The following is a 9,902-nucleotide window of genomic DNA, read 5'->3' on the forward strand; positions in this document are numbered from 1 at the left end:
CGCGCACACACACACACACACTGACAGGCGCACACACTCTCTCCGGAGGCCCACTGAACCGCCTCCCCTCTCCCTCCCCTCCCCCAGTCCTCCGTCGTGTCTTCCCCGCTTGTCTTCCCAGTCGCCCTCTGCTTTCTGTGCTCGGTTCCAAAGCCTTCACGAAAATAACGCGGGCTGGCTCCGCCGCCGCCCCGCCTTTCTTCCGCGTCGGCCCCTGACAAGGGCCCTTCCTTCTGCACTTTCTGGGCGGATCCGGCGCTATCACCCTTTCTAATATTTGTCCCAAGGGACTTTCCCTCTAGGCCTGAAAATTCCCAAATCCGAGCAGGAAATGGGCCGAGAGCAGGGGCAGGCACGAGAGAGGAGGGCGAGCGCTCTGCACACTGGGGCCTCTCTGCCGCGCGCGCTGCAGCGACGCGCCTGAGTCAGCGGGTTTGCAGGCAGCCCCTTCCCTCCTATGCAGCCCCCAAGCAACCCGCCCAGCCTCTTAGCTCCCGTTTTGGGGGGCAGGGTGCAGGCTGGGGGGGCTAGACGGGGAGGCTGTGATCCTGTGACTGACTGGTAGTCTCCGCTGGCTGTGGCAGGAGACATTCAGGGCACTTGGCCCTGAGTGATGTAAATGCTGGCTGGTACCCATGCCATCGCTCCTGGCCGCCCAATGCAGGGCAGACTGGAGGCTGGGCACCTGGGCCCTAGATTTCCCTTGATGCTTTTGGCAATGCACTTGCTGAAATGATTAATCACATTTTATGAGAATGAATCTAAACGAGTCTTAATAGGATGGGCTTATAATTAAAATGGCAGCTTTAGGAACTTTTTCTTTCTTCAATTCATTATGATTCCATGTGTCTCAATCCCTCTGTGAGGTCACCCACCCCCTGGAAAATATCTGATATGTGGCCTGGCCTCAAAGAGTCATCTCTTATCACTTGCCCCACACATTATTTGCTGCAGCCCCAGTTTTTTTTTTTTTTTTTTTAAACTCCCCCATGCCTTTACTCATAATGGTCCTTCTGCTTGGAATGCTCCCTTTCCCCACTTGTCCATGTGGCAAACTCCTCCACCTTCAAGGCTGAGATCACACTACATCCTCCACCTGCCAAGTTTTCTGCTACTCCATAGGCAGACCATTGGTCCCTTTTCCTGTGTCCCCATCGGACTGGGCTCATTCCTCCATCGGGCCCTGAAAAGTTGTTTGCAAGTCACTCATTCTTCACATTATTTTTAAAAGTATTTTAAATGGTCCTGATGGGTATATTCTGCCTCCACCCTGGACTGAGATTTTTCTCCTGGGTGGCACCTGTGTTCCTTTATATCTGAATCTGCAGTGCCCAGAGCCTAACAGGAACCCAGACATTGGTGGTTGGATTGAATGAAGTCATTAGAGAGTACTTCATTCACTTGACCAATGTGCTAGGTAGGCTTTGTGCTGGACACCGAAAATACAGGGATGAATGTACGACATCGTTCCCTGCATTCATGGGCTTGTGGAAAGTCAAAAGCTGGGAGGTATAGGGCAGTGACTGGGTGCTCAGAGCCTTCAGGAAGGAAGATAAGAGACAGAAGCCTAGCCAGAGGAAGTAGGTTAAGGGTTTACTTCCCCTGGAGAATGTTCTTTCCAATGGCCCCTGTACGATAACGATTTAAGATAACATGGACACACCACAGCAGTTCTTCAGACTGATAAGACATCAGCAGCAGTAATGCCGCAAAGACAAAACTCTAAACTTGTTGAGAAGCTGAGCATTTTATCTGCTCAGCTCCCTCCTTCACCAATCCAAACCTGCGCCAGGCTGGCTGAGGCTAGACACTGGCTCTGTGTCTGGAAAGAAGCGGTTATCCTCCATGTCAACTGAAGGCTTTGCTCCTCATAGGAGCTGAAATTCTTTATCTAATCAGCTTTGAACCCTGATTTCATGTATTCGAACTTGACAGCTCTGCCCTGTCATTCACTGTGCGATTTTGAAGAAACTTCTGTCAGCCTCAGTGTCATCATCTGTAAAATGATGTTAATTTTCTTTTCTCACAAAGGAGTTATGAGGATTGAATGAGATAGTATCTGTGAAGTGGGGTAATTCAGAATTCTCGCCTGCCATGCAGAAGCCCTGGGTTCCATTTCCCAGCCCATGCATTCAAAACAAACAAACAAACAAACAAAAACATGTAACAAATGGTGATGCGATAATGGGACACTCACATTGAAAGAGAATGAAATGTCACCCACTGCACAGCCTGAAGGTAGTGAATGCTGTTATTATTATTATCATTACCGTTATTATTATTATTACCTGTCCAGCTGCAGGTGCCTTAAGCAATGACACATCAGGGGTGCAGTTCCAATGTCAGAGTTCAGTCTCGGCTCTGCCACTCACTGCCCATATGACTTTGGATAGGCGCCTCGCTCCTTCGGAGCCCCCTTTTGCAGCTGTGCAATGGCAGTGATAAGACCCTTCTCAAGGGTGGTCAAGAGGTCAAATGGGATGACATACAGGACGTTTCCAGAGCAAGAGCTGTTGGGAGTTTCTGGCAGTGGGACACCAGGAGGCAGGGCTGGAGGCTGGGAAACTCTACCTGTGTGAAGCCACAGGAGGAAGTGCAAGGCCATCAGCCCCCGGGACTCCTCAGTAGGACTTCCAGCTCTCTATCTATTACTTTAAAAGGAGAAATGGTGCATCTGCTTGGCCCAAATAAGCTTCCCCACCAGACATGGGGAAATCGAGGCTGAAGAGCATATGGCGTGCCGTGCTTGCTCCTGCACGGGGTCCGAGACTCTGGCCCCTGACCCCGCCCGGCTCGCTGGGACACTGTGGGAGGGCAGGGTCTGGTCGGAGCTCCCGACCATAGCCGCAGGACAGTGTCTATCAGCGTGTGCCTCCTGAGATGTTCCCTGAGATATTCCCTCCCATCCGTGGGCTGGGAGGGTTGGGACGTCAGAACTAGGACCCCCACCCCCACCCCACTGCCTCTGATGAGGACATGGAAGCCCAGATGGGCTGAGCTGCCTCCTCCCTGAGTCGCACGTGAATTGGCGGAGTCTGGGGTAGGGGCCTCAGGAGAGTTGCCTGGAGCGAGAGGATGCTGTACGGCCTGCTCTGGGCTCCACGTGCTCCCTGTGGTCAGATTAGCCACAGGCCCCCTGCTGACTACTGATGGAATCATGTCTGGAGCTGGGGCTTGTGGGAGGCACAGAGGAATTTGGAGCAATCTGCGATTTGGGGTTTCAATGATTTCTTAATGTAGCATCATCAAGAATGCAGTGCTCAGCTGACAGGCAAGGCAGGAGGGAGTGTGGCAGGGATCCTGCTTGCCAGAGGAAGGAACCAGGGTGGGAGGAGAGAGATTGAGAAGAGAGAAATGGAGATGGATGGCAGGAAGTGGGAGGAAGGTCTCATTTGCTGGTTATCACATGTCATTTCCTGGGAATTATTTGACAGGCAATTTCCCTTTCAAAAGGTCTTTTCTGGAGAATTGACTTTTATCACAAAGGACTTCTTTCTCTCTTTTCTCTTCCTTTCTTTCCCTCTTTATTCATTTGTTCTTTCTTCCCCTTCCTTTCTTCCTCGCTCTCTCTTTCTCTCTTTCATTCTTCCTTTCCCTCTCTCTCTTTTTTTCTTTCCTTTCTCCCACTAGAGTGACCCAGTGGCCTTTAGGGGATGGATAGCAGCAAGTTTGGAAGCTTGGGACTGCAGAGAAAATGCTGCTTTCTTGCCCCAGTGCTCCTAGCAAAGGGCTGCTGAGATGGCCAGAGCTGTAAAGACCCTTGACTAAGCCAGTTAGGGAAGGAGGAGTCGGATCTTGGACTGTCTAACCCCCCATCTTGCTCCATTGCCCCAATTTCTTGCACTGCAGAGTTTAGTTGTGTCTTCTCTGAAGGCTGGTAATGGAGGGATCCTTGGGTTGGAAGCTGAGAAGACCTGAGTTCCTATCAGTTAAAGGCAATGGTTGCTCCCAGTCTTCTGGCTTCCCAAGGCTGTTCTGAAGGCCACCCATTTGGTAAACTACCAAGTGCCAATATTTGGTGTTCTAGTTTGCTAGCTGCCGGAATGCAATATACCAGAAACAGCATGGCTTTTAAAAAGGGGAATTTAATGAGTTGCTAGTTTACAGTTCTAAGGCCAAGAAAATGTCCTAATTAAAATAAGTCTATAGAAATGTCCAATCTAAGGCATCCAGGGAAAGATACCTTGGTTCATGAAGGCCAATGAAGTTCTGGGTTCTTTCTCAAGTGGAAGGGCACATGGTGAACACAGTCAGTTTCTCTCTGTGAACACGGTCAGGGTTCCTCTCTCAGCTGGAAGGGCTCGTGGTGAACACGACGTCACCTGCTAGCTCTTCTCCTGGCTTCCTGTTTCATGAAGCTCCCTGGGAAGCATTTTCCTTCTTCCTCTCCAAAGGTCACTGGCTGGTGGACTCTCTGCTTCTTGGGGCTATGTTGTTCTGCTCTGCTCTCTCTGAGCATTCATTCTCCAAAATATTTCATTCTCCAAAATGTTTCCTCTTTTATAGGACCTCAGAAACTTATCAAGACCCACCCAAATGGGTTGGAGATATGCCTCTACCTAATCCAGTTTAACAACCACTCCTGATTAAATCACATCTCCAGGGAGACTATCTAATTATGATTTCAAACATACAATAATGAATAGGGATTAGAAGAAATAGCTTCCTTTACAAAATGGGATTAGGATTGAAACATGGCTTTTCTAGGGTACATACATCCTTTCAAACCAGCACATTTGGTAATTTGGAAAATTACCAGTGTAGAGGTTGAGGCATCCCCACCCCCTGGCTGGAGGAAGGCCAGCCACCTCCCTTGTCCCCACATGCACACAGATACCTGTGCTGGCTTCTTGGCTCACACTTGCCAGAAATCTTGCCCCAAGAGGACAGCACCACTGAAGGGCTGTACCAGCAGCCCAGCTGCTTTCCCCAGCCCTGAGCTTCCTGCCACTGCTGGGCTGGGCACTGTCTCCTGGGCCTCAGAGAGACAGGCTGTCTTAGATCGCTCTCATGAGCTCCTCAAGAGCTAATAAATCTAACCCAGAAATTAAGAAACAAACTATCCACAGTGACTTCTGGCTTCCTGGATGCCCTCTATACCTCTTGGATTCACCAACCAAAGTTTGTTCTAACCTTAACCAAAAAGAATCACGAAAAAGGTGATGTATCTGTTGGCGCCTAAACAGCAGACCAGACCCATTTCAGGCCCTAAAGATATAGCCTGGGCTCTCAATGACTTGAGAGCAAATGAGGCAGAGAATTGCTGGAAACAGGAAGTGAGAACCTGTGCTATCTGTATTCATCTATTAATGCAATGCACATTTTTGAGCAACTGCCGTGTGCTGGGCTCTGATGCTAAACCCTGGTCAGTTGAATTACATGCCCTCCTGGCTCACAGACTTCCAGAGAGACAGACACGTCAAGGGACAAACACAAGGTAGAGAACGTGATGAGGGAGAATTGTCCCAAGTGTCCCAGGAGCCCAGAGTTGCTTGGCTTCTGGATGTCACATGAAGGGAATCAGAAACCTGGGGCAGAGAAGAGACTTGAGGGGAAGGGGGGAGAGGAAATTCATGCCCCAGATGTGGCCGGGGAGACAGAGGTCTCCAATCTGCCTTGTATGGTTCAAGACTATTCCTTGCCTTTGTTCTCTACAGTGGTTTGCTTGATGCCACCTGGGAGATCCAAAAGGGGGCTTCCTTATGTGGGCACCAGGTGTGTGTGTGTGTGGGGGAGTCCAGAACAGGAGTGGGTGGGGAGGGGAGTCTTTCAGAGTTGCCCTGCATGGTGGGGCTGGGGTGGGAGGGCCACCTCCCCCTCTAACCTGCAACTGTCATCTCTATGGGCTGCCCTAAGCTGCAGGCCCAGGTCTTCTGAGTAGCAAATCTCCTTCCCATTGGCTGGTGCTCCCTGGGAAATAGAAAGCGTCACAGCTGCCCTTCACACGGGGAGTCGGACAAATAAGAGCATTAGCCCTGGGGCCAAACTGCTTGAGTTGAGATCCCAGCTCTGCCTCCTACTGGTTCCATGACCCTGGGCCAGCTATTTAATCTTTCTGTGCCTCAATTTCCTTATGTGTAAAATGTGGATAATGATGGTAATTTCCTTATAGGGTCTTGTAAGGATCAGTTGATCATTACATGTAAAATGCCAAAACACTGCCTGGACTTTGGGCAGCATCACATAAGGGGTAGAGCTACCATTTTTTAGGGGGCTGGGGAGACCGACAGGGCACTGCATCTACTGTCCGATCAGTGCCACTCCAAGCTCAATTGAAGAAGGACCGCAGAGTGGCTATGCTAATGCCTCCCCATCAGTGCCCTGGCCAGGGAACAATGCGGGACGGGGGAGGCCATAGTCAAGCCAAGGCTGCTTCGACCTCAGGAAAGCCACTTTCCTGCTAAGAATGTTCATCTGGATCCTGTTGTGGGGAGAGCCCTTGCTCTGGAGACCTAGAGGATGTGGGGGCAGGCTTAACCCTGGAGCTAAGTGGGGTGGACAGGGCTTGTGTCCCTACTTGCTGGCCCCCATGCTCAGAGTCACTGACAGGAGCTGGAAGGCAGTGTTCGGGAGCCTCCTTCCTTCCCTGACCACATAACCAAGGACCGCCCATTGGCCTATGCCTTAGAAAGCCTCCTGATTGCCAGGAGCCCAGGGCCAGCTCCCTGCCCTCTCTTGCTTATACTCTAGCTCCCAGAAGCTGGGCTGCTGGCCCCCAGAGCAGCCTGGCCATCAGACCTGGAGCTCTGTCCTCTTCTCCCCTTCCAGGGACAGAAGTCCAGGACACAGTCTAGGCAGGGTCATGGCCCTTTGAGGGCTCCTTGGGGCTGTTGGGTGAGAATTCTATTCCTGAAATGAAATTCTATTCCTTCTCCCAGACCGCAGTGCCCAGCTCTCTTCTAGAAGCTTTGAGGGAGTCGAAACTAGATGACCCAGTCTGCGCCATGGTATTACAAAGGGCATGCAGAATTTGGCATCAGATCAAATCCTGGGTATACCTTTTACTTTCTGAGCCTCACGTTCCTGAGGATTATAACTTTGGCCTCATAAGGTCAGTGAAAGGATCAAATTAGAAGTTCACGGAAAGATATTCTGTGATATTAGCAAGCGCATGCGGATGCTGGCTGTCATTATTAAAGGACTTTGGGTTGGAAATCTCGGAATCTACAGTCTGATCCTAGCTCTGCTACTTTCTAGCTGTGGGGCCCGGAGCAAGATATGAGCCTTTTTGAGTCTCAGATTCCTCTTCTGTTACATGGAAATAATATTATTTGCCTCCAAGTGTTGTTGTGGAGTCAAAACACTATAGAATGAGGCCCTTGTCCCAGCCTGGGTGCCAATGGGTGGTACTGTTACTCATAGAAGTAATGATTATATGATCAGAACGAGCTTGCCCCAGAGAGCAAAGTAAATTTTACTTAGCTACAGCTGCAGGCTGTGATCACTCAGCAATTATTTACTGATTGACTGAAGATGATTGATCCTAGAATCCTGGGCCAACATCCCTTGAGAAGCTGGAGACTCCTGCAGATTCCTAAGCCTCTCTTCACAGGTCCTGGACCTTCTCTTGCGGAGTTGGGGCCACCCCATCTGAAACCCCTCTCTCCTCTCTTCACCCTTGCCTTCGGTCAGATACTTACTTCCCTTAATCCTCATGAGATGCTATTTCATTGTATTGTACTTTCCCGTTTGCAAGAAGACTGTCAAAAAGTTATTTTATTATGAAGAAGGCAAAGAACCATAAGGAAATACATTTTTTATAATGCTATAAACTTATCTCTGCATTTTTTCCTGAATTAAAAAATACAAAACCAGAGCCTTTATGACTAATTTGCTGTTGTTGCTGTTGGAAAGGCTCATTTGTTAATGATGACATTTCCACATAGATCGGAATATAAATCCTCATACTTGGTTTGTGCCAAGGAATAATGAGTATCACACCAAAGACAAATGACAATGACAAGGGAGATTTTGATGTTACGATAAATGCATATCTAATTTTTTTTAGCCAACTTAAAAAAGAGGTTTTCCTAGAGTTGAGATTTCGTGGGTTCTGGACCATGGGCTCATACAATCTTGGACACCATTTACCCTGAAGGAGTTTCACCACATTTTGCAGATGGGAGCTGGAACTCAAGAAGATTGGGCATGCACCTCTGAGATCGCTAGCACTTCTGCATTCATTAATTTGTTCATGTAGGGTGGACCACAGTGGCTCAGCAGGCAGGATTCTCGCCTGCCATGCCGGAGACCTGGGTTCGATTTCCAGTGCCTGCCCCTGCAAAAAATAAATAAATAAAAATTTAAAAATTATTCTTTCATGTAGTGATCTTTATGGAATTCCTACCAATCGCCAGGCCTGAGGCACTGAGGCTAATTTTGAAAAAGACTCATCCTGTCCCCAAGGAATCCCACAGTGTTGTGACCCAGCTGTTCCCACACAGTGCCACGGTGCTGGATGCATCAGGATGAGGTGTGGGGTGGGAGGACTTCCCAGAGGAGAAGGCCTGTGAGCTGAGTGTGAAAAGGAGAACGGGGAACAGGAGTGCACCAGATGCAGAGGTGGGGAAGCACACACCAGGGCCAGTCGAGGCAAGCGGTAAGTGGGGTGGGTTTTGAGTGGAACAAGTATTCTGAAATAACTGGAGCTGGGTGGGAAGGAAAGAATACATGGGAAAGAGTCCAGATGTGTAGCATTCCTCACGCATCTCATACGTCATATGCATGACATTGTGACTTTAACTTCAGGGGCCACTGCGGAAGTCAGGAAGTGATGGGATCAGATCCATCCAGTCAATAGAAGTTTTCTGAGCTTAGGGCCCTGTTCTTAGCTTCTGAGGGACCCTAAAGAGGCACGTGTTATATTATGTTGATTCTTGTCCTCGGGAAATGCATCATCTAATAAAAAAATGGGATTGGGGGTACCAGAGACTTAAGCAGGTTTATCAACTAAATGAAGGCGTCTTCAGAGGAAGAAGTGAAACAGATGGAGAGTTGGAGGCCACTGAAGGAGCAGGGTCCTAAGGATGGCAGATGAGTGACATCAAGGATACAGGGAAAAGGCTTGCCAGGTCAGAAGGAGGGATGTTTGGCCTTTGAGGTCAGAGGTGTTTTGAGGCTGCAGATGGCTGGCAGGTAGGGGGCAGATAGGAGGGGGAGTCCACGGTCCCTGACCCCATTTTCCTCAGTGAAGTGGCTGCTAGACAAGTGGGCTTGCTGAGACGGGAACAAGGAGTGGGTAGACAGTTTAAGGAGAGTGAGGAAAGTTTGTAGAATTCTGAGGAGGATGCCATGGAGGCTGCCTAAGAGCAAACGAAGGCCCTGTGGCCAAGGCATTAGAGGATTGGGAAAGAATTAATCCATGACATGGGAGGCTGCGGCATGGACCTGTGATGGGGTTGTTCTCTGTGGGTTGGGCAGAAGGAAAGGAGCCCAGGAGACTCTTATTTGCCGCCAAGGGAGAAGTTAAAGTGGTCAGCGTGGGTCCAGGTGGAGACAAGGAAGGGGGACAGGGAGAAGCGGGTTCCCTCATTCCACAAATGATTACTGAGCACCTATTTGGGAACCAAACCACCATATCCCTCCCTCCCAAGAGCTCAAACCTTCTTCCTGCCTAGCCTGGCTCCCCCTCCTCCCTCCTGCCATATCTTCCGGTTGAACTCATTCTCATCTTTTAAAGTAGACCCAAAAAGCATCCCATCCAAGCCAAATCTTGGAACCTGTGGATGGGAACTTTTTTGGAAAAAGGCTCATAGCAGATGTGGTTAAGCATCTTGCAACTTGGGAGATCATCTGGGACTATCCAAGTGGGCCCTAAATCCAATGACAAATGTCCTTGTAAAAGAAAGACGGGGGAAATTTGAGACAGAGGAGGAGAAGGCATGGATACACAGAGGAGAAAG

The sequence above is a fragment of the Tamandua tetradactyla genome, chromosome 11 (assembly GCF_023851605.1).
Source record: "Tamandua tetradactyla isolate mTamTet1 chromosome 11, mTamTet1.pri, whole genome shotgun sequence".
Classification (NCBI taxonomy): Eukaryota; Metazoa; Chordata; class Mammalia; order Pilosa; family Myrmecophagidae; genus Tamandua; species Tamandua tetradactyla.